Raw genomic sequence first — 14855 nt, forward strand, 5'->3', positions numbered from 1 at the left:
CGAAGCACAGTGCTGCTCCGTAGGCCTCCTATCAGCATGTTACATAATGTTAGTCTTATTAACAATGACCGTTTTTATCTAACCGGAGCCAATGAACCTTAGACTGCTTCAGGGAGGAGGGATGCATTACACGATAATTACAGGATGCTAGAGCTGTCCAAGAACATTTTAAGTTGAACATACTTGATATTATGCAGATATAAAAAGGCTGCAGGTGGCTGCTCTCTCAGCTTCACCTCTTGACTTTTGGACTGTGCCTCTGCAGAGGATTTTTAAACACTTCTATGCCGGGACAACAGACAATGGAAGGCTGCCCAGATACAACTCGTATCCTACTGGGAGGAGAAGAAATGGCCATCCTCATGTTCAGCTCTCTGTGCATGAGTATTTCATTCTGGCCAACAGACATAGAAAAGAAATAAACAAAAGAAGTGAGTGCACTTTGAGTAAAAACTCCTACTTAAATAGCTTTTTAGAACAAAGTGCTTCAAAGAATCTCAGGAATAAGCAATAAGCTACTGATTATGCCAAAAAAGCCCCAAAACATATATATATATATATATAATGGAAGATTCTTACTATATATAGAAAGGTATTTTTTTTATTTGACCCAAAGGCCTAAAAGGAATATATTCTGCATTAGGTTTCTTATTTCCTTTTAGGTGGGCCTGAGAAAAACTGTTCTGCATTGCCTTTTTTAAAGAGATGAATCTCATCATTTGTGTATGCTTTTATCATACTTTTTTGTAGGGATAATATTAAGTTTTCTACCAAAACATCACATATTAGACTAATCAAGTCTAGACGTTGATTTCAGTGGGTATTGGAACTTTCTTCAATGTTTTCTAGAAAGGTTTCTTTCATTGCTACTAAACTTGGACAGCAGACAAATGAAACGGATGAAAAATATGCATTTGGATCATGGCATGTAAGAAAGTGATCTCAGTTCAGTAACCTATCCCAAGATACATGCTTTTGATGTATTTTTCAGAAAATATGTAACTTGCTATAAAATATATTATTAGCGAGGAGCTTCAAAGCAAAGCATTCTTCCCTCCCACTTGTGATTATTTGATAAAGAAAGACTCTTAACATAATCATATGGTTAAACAGATTATGTAAAATAGCTTTTAGCAATTAATATTTGAGTGAAAGCCTGCTCCAAAGTGAAACCATAATGGATCTTTGTTACATTATCAGATTTCATAAAGAGGATGTTTAGCTAAGCTTATTCTGTACAAACAAAGCAATAAAAACAGGCGTGAAAAACTCATCAGTTTAGGATATTTCTGCTGTGGAATATCACTCTCTTAGCTGATGCTACAGCAGCTTTCTCTATAATTCCAAATCTTTTATCTCAGAATATTTTAACATAATCAGTGCTTTTTCACTGTGATCATAAGGTTTCATTATTTTTTTTAAAGCTGTTAAAAGAGAGAGTGGTACTTTGGCATGGATTCACAACAAGCTTTGATGAGTTCCAGAAAAGTGACTGTTATACAAATACAAGGAATGAAAAGAACTTGTTATCTTTAACAAGAGCTTGATTGGATGTAATAAAAGTTCCTTGTTAATTTACTGAAGTTAGCAGCTATGCTGGTAATGAATTTATAATCAACAACATTTGATCTTCTGCGGAAGCTTTTGCCCCTTTCTCCCCCCCCCAAAATGTTTCTGGAGAGAGTCCAGATAATTTTCTTTAATTGGGATTAAAACTTTAAAGGAGTGTTGCTTTATGGTGACCCTTTTTGGCAGTTTATCAGAATGCTTATGCAGCTGGTAAATGTAACTACCAAATTCTGTGGAGGGATGACTATTTTTCCTTAAACAATCTCTTGTCTCCACACCCTGCCATGGGCAGCACATTGTTTACAGCAACACTGACAAAATAAAGAATCACAAAAATGAGTTACGTGAACAGGAAAGCTTTGATTGTACGGGAATAGCTCCAAAAATGTCTTTTGTTTAATGCATGTTAAGTGAAGTCATTATCCTAGAACTTTGAAATAATCCTACCCAAATAGACATAACTTGTTTTTTTAACTAATTATGTTCCATTTAGATTTCTGAGAAATTGCCTGGCTTTTTAACATAAATTAGGACTGACATCCACATGAGTACCGACACAAAGGCCGTTCAAGTTTTGTGCTGCATTTGTGGACAAGTTTCCTATTGACTCACTTTGACTTTACAGGCCCTTTTACAAAGCAGTGGTGCTGGAATTCGGTGTTTTGGTGAGGAGGAGGTCATATGCATGGTGTTGTTCTGTTAATTTTTTAAAAGTCTCTGAATCAGCTCTATACTCCCCCAAGCTCCATCCCCTGCTACCAACTGTCCCAGCCCACTGGCATGAGCAGCAGCAGCACAGCGACAGATGGACAGGGCAGACAGGCGGCCCATATAATCCATCCTATGCCGGGTTTATAAGTCTATAAAAATGCAATAAAGAAAAGGGTCTCATTAGGCAGAGGCAGGGGGCTGATTGATTTCCAGGCCACACTCAGTTTATAGCTGCCTTCTGTGTGAAAGTCCACCTTACAGTGTGAGTTTACCCTGTTTGCACGGCTTGTTTAGTTGGACTTAATTTACTTCTGGTAATGTTGAGCATTATTCATGTTTTTGTGGCGACTTCTCCCCCAGTTTGGCACCTAAGTACAGACTCATTCTCAGTTTGCTTTGTACAAATAAAACCCTGAAGCCAGAGGTCAGGAGAAAGGCTGAAGGAAATGCTTCTACGTGTGGACTGCCTGAGCAGGCAGGGGCTGTGTAAATGAAAGGGAAACTTAAAACCGACAGAGCTCTCACTTCAACTTGCCCGTGTTGTTCTGCACTGCAACAAGCAACACCTCCAAATGCTGAAAGAGGGTAAAGGGAAAATTCCTGGTGCCTAACCAATCTCACTGATTCCCAAAACAGTCCCGTTTGCCTTTCATTGTATGAGCCTTTTCTAGGGAAGAGGCTTTTACCTGTAAAAGGCAGAAGAGCACGTGGTTTTAGAAGGGTAAGGCAAGGCAGCGGGGCTGAGGGAGTGCCTGCACTACTGAAGCACCTTTCTTCGGATGGCTGCGCCTGGGCAGCAGGGCACAGGGCAGTGGTTCGGATGCACACGTGCCTGCTGGGGGCTGTGGAGCGGGCCCCTGCTGGCAAGTGGGGAGCACAGGCTGCTCCTTGACTCTGCCACTGGCCTTGGGCGGATCGTCCCAAAGCTCCCGGAGCCTCTGTTCCCCCACGTGCACAGTGGGACCGAGGGCCGTCGTCGTCAGGAGGCTAAAAGCACCTCTGTTACAGGCAGATATGGGAAAAGTTGTTTCTCTTAGGTAAGACTGAGGAAGTGGAAGTCTTGCCCATACTGGATGTATTCCTGGGAATCCCACCTAAAGAAATGATGACAAATTCCTACAGATGTACTGTTGAACCAGTCTTAAGGAATCATGGGTATTTTTAATTGTATAATCATTTAATATTTCAGTGAAGCCAGTTAAGCTCTTCCTCAGCTATCTCCTGTGTCCGTGAGTTCTAGAGATTCTTGTTTGGCATTAAATAATTTGCTTTTATTGATTTTTATCGATTTGCTGCATCTAAGTTTTGTTGGATAATACCAATACTTAATAAAGATAGCAGTTCATGAACATTTGTAATAATTTAAGGAAGGGGCAAGCCTTTGACTAAAAATGCTTGTTAAGTCTAGCAAGTGGAATTTGTTTCAACATATTCAGCATTATTAATGTTCCCCAGAAATTTCAGCCTTAAGAGGTCTGTTATTTGGCAAGTTGAAAGTTCTCACAACTTACATCGATGACATTTTAATTCATTTACTCTTTCTTACTGAATATCTAAAAGCCTCTCTTTAACCTTAAGAAAACAAAATGAGAAAATTGGCAAACTTAGAAATAAATAACTTTGATCCAGCCAATAATGACTTGCTAAACTGAATCATCATGCCAGAAAGATCTGAGTGTTGACGTCTATCAGGGAATTCCAGTTACCATTGTAAAACCTTCCTCAGAGTCCCCTGGAAAAAATCTGTCTGGGTATTTAGTTCAGTCTTTGTTATTATTATTGTCATAATTCTCTGTTACTGTTGCTGTTGTTGTCTTCCTCCCCCTCCGTTTTTTTTTTTATTCAAAGAAACAAGCAAACAAACAAGTCCCATGTGATACAGTTAACCACACAACTCATCCCTACCCTTTGATACTACATATTACCCCCCCAGAGTTGATTCTTCAAAGCCATTGACTGGGTTTGAGGAGTCAATTTCTGTTAATTTTAATGGGGATTAGACATCCATCCCCTGAGGCAGCTTTGCAAAATCTCCACCGGATTCTTTATGGCTCTTCTTGGAGGCAACAAAATGTTTACCCAGTTATGTAGTTGCATTTCCCTGAACACTGCTAGTGTAAAGTTAGAGATCATCTTACTTCCTCAAGTGTAAAGAGCACTGTTTCTCCATTCAGCTAAATTTTGTAGTTCATTACGATTGTGTCCTCTTTATAAGCCAGTTTCAAAAAGGAAAGACAGTTTTGGGAAGGAGCTAGTAGATCATCATTTTGGCATGCAAGAAAAATAATACCTTGGTGTTTGACATGTACCCTGTAACAATTCATTTTTATCCTGTTCTGGGTGTTACATTGACAGCTTTCTTCAGAAAACTGATTTCCTTCCATCCTGCTCTGAATGATTTATTTAAAACGTATTTCATCTTACAAATGCTGGCTTTCAAAACAAAATTACTGAACCAGGGGATGTGGAAGGAAGGGGAGAGTTGCCTATTCCAGCAGAACAACAAAGCAGTAAACCCAAGTACATTTTCTATTCCCTGACATGCATACCCTGGCAATAGTCTGGATTCGCTTTCATCCTTCCATCTGAATAGACTCTGGGAAATAATAAGATCAAACCTCAACTCTTTATGTTAGGTCAGCTTCCTTAGGTATCTGTTCTGCAAACATTTCCTTTGAAAAAAGCAAGAAGTTTGCCATGTATGTAAACAGAAGTATCCTTAGTTACAGCAACATGAAGGGCTGCTAAATTATGGTTAAATTGTCGTTGTTTAATTTATGTTCTGTGCTGTCTTCCATGTATATATCCCTTAGTTATGTCTTTGTCAGTTGTGTTTTTTAAAATGTATTATAAATCTGTATTTCCCTCATAAACGAGTCTGGAAAAGGGCATCTGTACTGGAAACTGGTTTTAGTGACTTGACACTTTGGCTCTTTTATGTTGTGAAACGAGTTTTAATTTTCTTAACATAGGCCAGGCATGGTACATAAACCTCTTCCCCCCAGGGAGGCTTTTATGTTTGATTCCTTTAGTGGCAAAGCTTTTGAATTTCTCCCCTTGATTGACTTGATTATGATCTTCCCAGTACATATCCTTCATGTTGATGAATTCCTGGTAGGGATCCTCAAAGGAGTTTACAAGCCTCAATGCTAGATGAAACAGAAGAATTAAATTATCCCTGCAAAAGCTGCTACTAGTGAAAATAGGAAGTTGAATATTAGTGCTGAAATTTATTTATTCCCCAGGTGTCTAACTGAGATACTAGGGAAAGATTCATTTTTAGAGAATCGGTGCTCTGAGGTTTCTGCCAGGTGACTGAATCTGCACAAGCTCAGACCCCAGTTTGGAAATGCGGGCCCCAAACCCTGTAAATGTGTTCCTGGTTTGCTATTCTCTTGTGTTTTGTTAACGCTGGGATCTAACCACCCTTGATGAATGTCTTCTACCCATTAGGAGAGCAGAGATGGTAGACTCTCACTGCTATGGGGAGCACCTACTCCAACAGCCCATGAAGAACTAGGCAGCGTGTAGCTGCCCTGGGGACATCGTACAGCCCTGGGTACCCGTTCTGCTAGAGAGGATGCTGCTTGGAGTACCTACATGGCAGGCAACGCCTGTCTTCTGTTTCACAACATGTTGCCTCAGAAAAGGCTAGATTTTGCACTAGGAAATGTGCCCGAATCAGCTGTATGTGGTTGGCTTCCTTAATGATGAGCTCCTGCAGGTCAGTGGTGCCCAGCTTCCCACCAGCAGCTCCCACTGTATGAAGGAGTGGCTCAAGTCACCCTGAGCTCACCTTGTCCGATGGCACACAGCCAGCCCCAAGCACTGACCTGAGTGACCCACTCCGATTCTTTGCTGGGAACACAAAGTGCTGCTGAGAATGCCTGTGATGCATCTGATACCCATTTACGTATACATTTGTGCAGGATAGATGTGTCCAGGGTACTTGGAGATAGCATCCCTAGGACTGAGGGAACTGCAGCAAACTTGACAATTTTGGTATACACATGCCAAGAACCAAAACCAGGGCAAGATATTTTGACCTTAATATAATTTTCTTTGTTGGGTTTCTAGTCTAAAAAAAGATTCACATTTTTTTTGGAAGAAAACCTTTATTGACTCTGTCTAACACTTAGTAAAGCACCCTGATCAAAGGATGAGTAATTTTTGGCTCTCAGCTTTACAGTCTTTTGTCTTTATGATATAAAACCTCTTGAAAATCCACACGTTTCTAAGTTGGGTGCTGCCAAAAAAAAATAAATCTAGCAGAGACATAAGAAAATCTGGCAAATAAGTGATGGTAATTCTGTGAGCTGCACCTTTAATCGTAAGATGCTTGTTTGAGCAGGAAAGAGCTGAGAAGCAATTCCAGTAGGAGACTGGAGCCAGCCTGACCTGCTTCTTCCCCTTTTGTGCTTTCACACCCATTCTTTGGTTTTTCTTCATGTAAAATAAATAGAGATGATTGGAAAAGGAAACCAAGTGGGGAAAAGGAAGATGAATGTCATATTTTTCACATACAAATACATTTTTTTCCCTCATCAGAGACTATAGCTGGAGCTTTTTCACAAACTAACTCAGACTGGAATTAATAATAAAGAACTGGACGGGCAGACAGGAGAGACAGAGGCATAAGCTGCCTGAAGACAGGCATAACTTCAGGCCTGGACATCCGTGTGTGTAAATTCTTTTCTAAACTCATAAAATAGAAATAATACAGAAATGAGATACAGGAAAGCAAGAATGCCTCCGAGTGCAGAGCTCCCTCTCCCTCCTTATGCATGGCTGCAAGTCTCTCAGCTGTCATTTGTCATTGGTGTTAGAGCTGGCTGAAAAGTTTCCAAATTTTATGAAAACTGTCATGACCTCTTTTCCTGACTTGACAAATAAAGGGATATTTTTTCAGGGTGGGGAGAAGAGTTATTATCATTAGTGAAAGTGAGTCTCTTTTTTTAAAAAACTGTTTTAATGGTCGTTTCTATTTTGGTAGATCTGTGTGTATGGAAAACGATGCCAGAATGCTAACAGTGAGCACTGCCAGGCATCACTTCTGATTTCTCTCTTTCTTGCTTTCCCATTATAAAAGTGAGATAATTAGGGTTTTAATTATTGATTCTCTCATTCACATCAGTTTCTAATCTATATTTAACATTCTGGACATCAGTGGCCTCTCGCGGTAGTATTTTCAAAGACTCCGTGCTGGCAGAAGAGATTTTTTAATCAGTTTTGAATTTGCTGCTATTCAGTAGATCAAAGAAGGAGAACAGCAAGGATTAGTTAAGATCTTGGGGTATAGCTGGTTCCTGGTGGTAACTTTTTGATCCTAACCGAGTAGCACGGTTACATCACATCCAGACCTGTTCTCCCCAGGAACCTCTTGCTGACTTCTGCTGTGTACTGAGGCAAACCCGTGCTACGGAGAACTGGAATTGTTTCTCCCACAAATCAAAGGTTACTAATTCTGTAAATGGTTTCAAACGGAGACTGGAAAGGATCTAAGACAGAGCTATATTTTCGGATGGCAAGATTAATAAATGAATGTGAGTTGCATAAAAATAATTTCAGTCAGAAAGCTTCAAAGTTAGCCACGGTTTTTGGAATTTGCAGTATGAAACAACATTTCTCCATTTGGTTTCTGGTGAGGTTCTGATGTTTAAAGAGCTTTGTAGATATTTTCAGACCAAAAATAAAAGAAATCCGATGATCCAGATAAATTCTGGGATTTGCATTTTTTGGAGTGAGGCCACAGTGAAGGTTGAGATGTCTTGTGAGTTTGTTTCAACGTGTACTGGGGATCGTCTGCTTGATGGCAAGGAAACTTGAGCTGTGAGAGCTGAAAGCTCGGACTGGTGGATATCTGCCCCCTGCCCCCTTCCCACAGGGGTTGTGCCACTGCTGTGCCATGCAGGCTGATGTTTGTGAGCGAATTATGGCAGTCGTTCTAATGCTGTGCCCAGGCGTGCGGCTGTGAATGTTTCGTAGTCCACTCTACTGGCTGTGGTGGAGGAGGGATGTCTGGAAATAAGGTTCACCCTACAGAAGAAGTATGCCACAAACAGGAGCCAAGACCACAGCAGCAAGGCTTGCATGCAGACCAATGGTAAAGCGCTGCACACGAGGCTGCTCAAGAATTTGCAAAGCCAGTTGACCAGAGCTGTTCAGCAAGGGACAAGACAAGAGCCACTTGTGCAGGGGTTTCTTCACCCCTTCTTTTCCATTTTCGATCCTTTCCGCATGTTTGCCATCTGCTCAAGTGTAAAAGTTCTCTTTTTCCTCCCCCTTTGCTTCCTTCCTTCTTACCACCTCCTGGCAGGAGTGAAGCTCTCCATGTCTCTGTCCTTGCTCTGAGGAAAGCAGAACAACCCCTGACAAACATCCAGCTATCTGAAACTGCGGGTGCTTTGTGGGAGCTTCAGTCACTGGTTTGCTTTGTCTTGTTCTTCAGGCTTACTTTGTAGCAGCCCTTGCCAATAAGATGGCAGAAGACCCGCACTGTTCTCCAGTAGCCTTTAGTGCTTTTGAGTTGTTTGCCAAAGCTAGTTGAATTTGTAGCAAAAGAAAATAATGAGGAAAAATGCAGATGAGGTAAGGGAGAAGCTTCAGGGACTGGACTAGAATGTAAATGAGGGATATGAGATCCTGGGAATAGTCAACTCTAGCATGGCTTTGACTCTGTTAATGAGTGTGAATGGAAAAATACATATTTATTATTGTTTAATGGTGTAACGTGTTAACAATTTAGCTGTCACCTAGAGGCAGTTTCCCAAGTAGCAGAAAGGGCTAATGGGACTAGTGCTTCAACGTGGTCCTGCTGCACCTTCAGCTATGCTGTCTTTTTGGCACAAGTTTATTCAAAATGATCATCTGCCTTTCACTGCCTTTCACTGATATGATCAACTGCATGAATAAGATGTTTGAAAAGCAATGTGCTTTGCTGTCTGAGTGGCAGAGGAACTAGAAGGCGAGGCGGGTTGCCAAACATAAGGGAAATGCTAAGGCTGGTGAGCATGGAAGAGGATCGGGGTGAATGGACCAGGGCTGAGATATCTGGGCAGAGCGAGGAGCAGAAGGCTGAGTGCAAAACAAGAGGGCAGATCCAGGAGTAAAGACTGTATGGGACTAGGGGAATAGCACAGAACATTGACATAGCTCTCTTTCCCCGCCCCATTCTCCTCGGTGGGCAGGTGAGCTGTCTCTTGAGCCATGGACAGGTCCCCCTGCGGTGCTTCGTCGCAGTGAGAGCATGTCGTGCCTGCTGGGCCATGGGAGCCGTTGAATACAGCAGAAGTGGGACCACAGAGTGCTCAGGCTCCGGCTCTCGCAGGGTGTCACGGAGATACTCCCCAGCTGTGATACATTGGCTGTCAGGTTTCTTCACTAGCTTCCAAATTTTACATGGAAAGTTTTTACAGAGTCAGAAAGTTTAGCTTTTTAGTAAAGAAACTCAGTCTGCACAACTCTCTAACATTCCTGAAAGCTCTTCTACCGTGTACTTGGGTAGGTTTGGAGCGTGTACATCGCCTCCACTGATCTGATTCCCAGGGCCCAGTAAAATGGACTGTATTTCAAAACATTTGGCTTCTGTTGGGCAGAGGAGAAATTAATGATAAATGCCTCCAAAAATTGAAAGCTTTAAAACCTTCAGTCCTTTAAACCCTAGTTCCCACCGGTGCTAGCTTCCCTTTCAATGCAAGATAATGAACCTTCACTTCTGTTGTGTGTCCTCGCCTTCAGCATGCTTCTCTGCATAGCTCCCGTCGTGGTCAATTAGCTGGCAGGAGAGGCTCACAACAGCAGAGACCATTGCTTAATTGTTATTGTGGGATCTTTATGAAACTTGCAATCGCTGGGGCTCATTTACAATTCTAACACATCCACTGCACCCTGCATCAGGAGTCCTGTGAACTGGACAAAAGTTAGAAAGTGGCAGCGCTGTTTCTGGCCAAAAGCTCATTAACATAGACATCTCCTGCTAGTGAACATCACACAGATGACACAGACAGCTCACTCCAAACGAGAGACATTCTTTTGTTCCGCCTTACTAAGGCTTTCAGATAAAAAGAATTCGAGGCTACTCAAAGGGCCAGCTGTGATATGAAGGGAACAGGTTTAAAATAGCTCTCAGAGGCAGTAAATTCTTAATGATCAGATCTTTCATTGGTCTTGGAACATTTGAGGAAACTCAGCCAGCTAAAATTTTTGTTGATTACTTTAACAGAGGCCCTTTGTTCATATTATCATGCGGAATAATTAAGCCAATGCAAGCAAGTCCCCTTAGCTATATACATAATTAAAATGTTAGACTGTGATTAAACAGATTGTATTGGCACAGAGAGCACCTATTCACTTCGTAAAAGAGTTCCATCACTGCGTTAAACTTCTTCTCACCTTAGTTTATTTGTTGTTATTTTTGAAAAATGAGTTTAATACAGGACAGATAGTGGAGGGTGTGCTTCCAGTGAGGAGTTAATGACATCTTATAATGGAGGAAAGAGCTATAACCAAAGTATTTAGTCTATAGGGTGAAATTCAAGATGTGGAGAAAAGCGCATCTACCCATTTTACTGTACTTAAAAGTTCATTCTGCAGGGATTATATCCAATTTTCTCATTTCCTCCCTGATTTTTGGCATCTCCAATGCTTGGTTCTCCTGTGTTTTTTTTTTTGTTTGTTTGTTTTTTGTTTTGGTTCACAAAGTCGTGTTTTACTGGTCTAGGACTGGAAGAAAGTTGGTAGGGAGGAGACACTTGATAGAAATCGTGTCATTTTTATACAAGGGAGGTCTATATTGGTTTTGACTAATTTTGTTGTTGTTGTTAATATATGTTAAGTAACATATTACTGACCAGTAAAACAGTGGCTTTAAGGTATGCTGCCTATGGAGGCAACCCCAGAAGAGATCCTGGGATTTATTTTGACTGCCTGACATGTATTAGACCAGAAATATTTTTATTTACAAACAAGGTCCTTGGATATGTTATTTGTGATGGAAATAAAAGCTAGACTGGACCTTAAATACTGTGTTTATCCCATTGCCCCGAAGTAGAACTGAGTGGCGACTACTCTGTGTTCTCTTTAGTAATCCTCTGGGCTAAGCAGCCCCCTGGGAACCTCTACTTGGAAACGTATCACGATTTCACAGGTTGTTCAGCAGGACTGGCAATGAATGATTTGCAATGGCCCTGAAAACTGCAATTTAAGAAGAAACTGTGAAGATGAGAAACATCGCTCTCCTTACATTCAAAACAGACAATGTCACATTTTTCCTTTTTATTTTATTTTTATTTTTTATGTTTAATTGTGCCTTCTGTCCAGATAGGAGTGTTTATTCTTCTGTCTGGTCAGATGTTCCCCTACTGTGCTAATAGACTGATTTCTGCAGAATGTGACCTGATAACTTACTTTGAAATCCTACTTGAGGTATCTTTTCTACCAAGTTTCACAAAAACCTTCAGAGTTTATCATGACTTTGATGTGGATTTATGGGGAATATATTTTAAGGGAACAGTAGCAGGTAATGAGGTTCTGGTACATTTGAGCTGTGCGATCAGAGATCTGGCAAACCCCATTTGCCTGTTACTGGATTCCTGGCTTTAAGGATCTTCCATCAGACCAGTTTTGCTGGAGCTTTATTCTAGAAGGACTGTTCTAGCAAATGCACCTTTCAACATTGTAATCATTAGCAAAAAGATAGAGCATCTCTTAAGAAACACACTGCTTGGTGGAGAGGCCAGACAGCAGAGCTCCAGTTTTGAACAATGATTAGTCAAGTGCAGTTACGAAGTTGTCAGGAGTTTCTCTGCTCCTCAGTTTCTCTAGGGCTTGCTTAACTTCCTGCTTGAAAAATGAATTATTAGTGGCTACGTTTTGTTAGGCACTCCATGTATTAATATGAGCTATGATCAACATGAGCACAGTAGTTATAATAGCTTTCTCTTAATAAGAGTGATCTCATCATGGGCATCATTCAAATGGAGTAAATAATTCCCAACACGTACTGACGAGAAAGAAATTGGGAGCTTGTTGCAAACTGATGTCATGGGAAGAGCCCAGTCTCTTCAGCCGGGACTCTAAAAAGTGTCTGACTTTGGGCTGGGAAGAAAACGCAGAGTGGGAGAAGCTGTTTTAAGTTTGTAAGTCTCTGGATAAAAAGCAAGGCTTTGGCCTGTGTTGTCAATTGAATCTTACAGTTAGTTATGACTGCAAAATAAAAGAGGCTCTAGGCTGAATTTCCTTTGAATTCATAAATAATCTGCATTTTTTCCTCTTACTTGTTAAAACAATCCATAATTTATAAACTAAGTCTTTCAAACAAAATAGCAGCAGGGTTTTTATTTCCAGAAATTTAACACATTTGCTGATGCTCAAAATAACTTTTTTGTAAATTTAAATTTATACTTGGTTATAGTCATTTACATGGTGTGAAGTGAGTGAGAAAGGCTACTGTTTGGATTTGGTTGCATGATTTTACAACTGTTTTGTATTAATATGAACGGCAAAGTTAAATTTAGTGAATAATCTGTCCTGATTGTAAACATTCCCCAATGTTTTTTAATGCTGTCATTTGGCCATTTATTAAAGGATGCCACTGTCTGGCTAGATCTTAAAAAAAAACAAAGATTTTGTGAGACTTAGCTTATGTGAATAGATAATATGACATTCACAGAAAGGAAATATTTTCTAATAGCACAGAATTGAAAACGTGATCTCAGATACAAAAATACAGCTTTCTGGAATATATTTTCACTTGAACCTGTACATAATATATGTATTTTTTTATTTAAATAAGTATATTTACAATCAAATCTTCCTTTTTCTAGGAAGAACTTCGTGACGACTGATTAATTGATGACCACTGTCTATTAGTTTATGAGATATTTATGTAACCACAACTATAAATACTTCCAGATAATTTCACTAGTGAAAAAAAAAAATGTCCCCAGATCTCACTTCTCTTGTTTGATGCTGCTACATCATTTCCCATTCCATCCTGAGAACACTACAAGAAGTTTGTACTTGAACTGCATCTTTAACATTGTACAGCTTGGTCATGCTGCACAACATTTTAATAGAGGAAATGAAAATAAATACCGTATCAATTTCAAGCTAGAGGTTTTAACAAGAAAGTCTGAATCTTCCCATTTAGAGATGCAGAGCAAAAAGATACCCCAGTACATAAACCTTAAGCATCACTTGACTCCTATTTATGCCTCTAAACAGAGGCCCCAAATAAAGTTGATTGATTGCCCATCCTAGCTGTTGGCAGAGGGGAGAAGGGAGCCGGGGAAGAACAGATTAGGGTACAGTGCTGGCTAAGGACCACTGTGGCTGGGAATCTCTTGGTGAAAAGTATAAAATGTGCCTTTGGTACATATGAAACACTACAGCACACTAAAATGTGGTTGATGCCATTATAGTGTGTCAGTGTGAGTTCTTCAGGGACTCTTTCTTATAGGGATTGGGAATTTTACTATTTACTTCAGTGGCAATAGAACTCAGTTTTAATTTATGTTGGCCTGAACACACCTGATTTCTTGGTGTTGTGATTCTGAAACAAACAGGAGGAGAAAGAAACAGGAGAAATAATTCTATAGGAGATCAAATTGATCTTGGTGGAGAGATTAGCTAATTATTGGTGCTGTTTGTGAAGCAGTTAGCAGCACTCACAGCTTAGGGTAATGTATCTCTGTCTCTTGAGCTGGGGTCAGCTGAGGACAGAGTGTGAGTTTTTCCTTAGAGTTGTAGTGAAATCAGGCTTCTTGCCTTTTTTGGACTTACTGACCTAGCATCCGGTGTGTCTACATGAAAATCTGCTTTCTCGTGTTAAACTCAATTACTTGTTTTTGCTTTGGATGCTTTGCATTCCTGCTCACAGTTGGGTTGGTGTTATATGAGAAGGGCAGGGTTGTGGGTTCATGTTCATATACTCCTGTGGTTGCAGACATACTTTACCCAAGAAGTAAAATGGTCCAAAACCTCAGTGGAGAAGATGAAGACATTTCTCAAACCCCAAACAAAAGCAATAAATGGAAATAAGGATTAACTTTGTCAATTTTCACCCCTCCCACAATAAATCTCCAAAATCTTGGCTTTTATCTTAGATGGATAACACAATAGGCACCAGAGCACACCAATATTACGCAAATACTTCATGTGCTATCAATTATTTTGGAAGTATTCATCATCTGAATTGTGAAATGGTTTGACCTTTTTTCCTAATGGAGAGTGTATGAAGATGTGTTAGGCTGTCACATTCTTTCTCTTGTGCTTGTGTAGGTATCTTTAAAAGTCATTTCAGAAGAGCACAGCACCAACTAGGGCTCTCCTCTTGGTACCCTGCCACTCCCCATTGCTCTGTGGAGTCCTGTGGAGTCAGAGATGATCTGCGGTACATGACAGGCAAATAGGAGTGAAGTGAGACATATGATGGTTTAGTGCGGTGCTAAAAATCACTTGGATGTTATGAAATCAAGAGAATACATTCAGTAGGAATGCAGCTGTGCAACCCTGACTGGTAGTGACTCTCAATCCGCAGCTCACACCTCTCAGACAGCCCTGGAAAAGGGAGCTGG

This window comes from Cygnus atratus, chromosome 13 (assembly GCF_013377495.2).
Source record: "Cygnus atratus isolate AKBS03 ecotype Queensland, Australia chromosome 13, CAtr_DNAZoo_HiC_assembly, whole genome shotgun sequence".
NCBI lineage: Eukaryota > Metazoa > Chordata > Aves > Anseriformes > Anatidae > Cygnus > Cygnus atratus.